This window comes from Priapulus caudatus, unplaced genomic scaffold (genome assembly GCF_000485595.1).
Source record: "Priapulus caudatus unplaced genomic scaffold, Priapulus_caudatus-5.0.1 Scaffold649, whole genome shotgun sequence".
Taxonomy (NCBI): Eukaryota; Metazoa; Priapulida; class Priapulimorpha; order Priapulimorphida; family Priapulidae; genus Priapulus; species Priapulus caudatus.
In genome coordinates this window covers 168,898-170,899 of record NW_014577710.1, presented here as the reverse complement: position 1 = coordinate 170,899, position 2,002 = coordinate 168,898, and positions in this window count along the sequence as shown.

Below are 2,002 nucleotides of genomic sequence, written 5' to 3'. Positions count from 1 at the left end.
TTGCAAATGATAGGGGGGGCGACCGCCCCCCTGCCCCCCCCCCTGTGGCGCCGCCCCTGCCTCCAAATACATTGTACAAGCAATTAAACCAATGGAAATGGGGAAATTGTGTACGTGTATATTTGTATGAAATCTGCAAATGTACAATGTGCATGCTAAATGCATAACTACGAACTGGCTTCTTCTACAGTGCAGTGCCACACACAACACGACTGGAAATACCACCTGGAACCCCCGCCCCGTGTTAGCAATGGTACGGTCCTTCCGCTATGATGCAGCGTTGGAAATATACTTAATGACAATATACTTAATTATTATATGATAATAAGGTCAAGGTCACTCAGAATCAATAGGGTTCCAGCGCTCCATAAGATGCACATGTGAACCAAGTTTGAAGTGTCTACCTCTTACGGTTGCAAAGATATCGAGCGGACAGACACACAAACACACAAACTAGCACGAAAACAATATTCTCTACTGCACTACGTGCGGAGGATAGTTATTTAAGCTTAGCTGGAGAGTTGACTCATTGCAGAGCTGAATGATTACTAATAATACTGCATAGATACACCAATATACACATTCCCCTCATTTCTCACCTAGCTACATACCTATAGGGTTAAATCTTTACGAAATATAGTTTATGAAAATAAATATCGATAAGGTATAATAGGTGTCAATTGAGCCGATAATTTGAAAGGTCTGAGAGCGACACATACGTAAGCCGGCACAAAAACACACGCACACACTAGCACGCTCGCTTGCACTCATGCACAGTTTTTGCACACACACGCACGCACGCACGCACGCACACACACACACACATCGCTATAGTGTAGAATAGTGCACGAAAAGAAGTAAATTGTCAGCGCAATTATGTCGAGAATGGTTATTATATAATAATTTATTTTGAAAAAATAACTTTAAAAGTATCCATGCATGTTCCCACGTATATATACACAACCCACCATACATAGGCAATATATTACAATGTCATATAATTCCTGGTATATATAACCTATTCTCACGTTTCACTACTAGAGATCGATAAATTAGCACACACCACCGGTTAAACGCATATAAATATGAAGATAAATATGAATATAAATTCAACATAAAATCAGACGGCGCAATGTTCACTATAGTGCACTCGTCACGTAGTCGCCATCTTTCGTCACTGGCATGCACAAATACTGGAAGGGCAAAATACCAACCACGTCACCCAATAAGCAGAGGTAGTCCCATAGACCTTATAATGGTAGTTTACCTTACAAATTCGAAAAGGCACGTTATTTTTATCGGGAGCCCCCTCCCACACCAGGGAGCTTTTGCATTTTCAGCTTGAAATTGTGCATTCTGGTGCACACTTAAAGTGAGTTTTTAAACATACACATGTATGTAATGCAGTACATTGTAGTTCTGCTTTTATCTGTTTGGTTCTGTATGCGTGAGAATTAGCAGATCACTTCCGCTAACGGCCGGAAAGAGCGCGTGAGATTAGCCTCAATTGCGTCTCACGCCGAATGCGTGAGAGTTGGAAGCCCTGTAATATGTCAACAGCCAAATTTGACGTGGGAAACAGGATACAGCACGTTAATGAATAAACACACACAATAACAAGATAACAGTGATAACCTATTAGAAAAATAGTACACAGTGGAATGCTGTTAGTAAATCATTTAAATTACTATCCTTATTTAAAATGACACTGTGTGTTAATAGATAATCTATATATATATGCAGAACATTTTGCAAACGTGGGAACTTTGATTAGTTAATTATTTTAAAATATACGCTTGTGCCCTATATAATATAACATCTGACCAACCATTACTTGGTACACAACATGAAAAGCCACATATCTTAGAAAGAACTAATGGTGGCACCAAAAGCTTGAGCTATTAAAACGGATATATATATATTATATAGGTATGTGAACTACGCACAGTGAAAGTACGTGTACCAAAGGAACATGGCGAATGTTACTAGTAATACTACACCT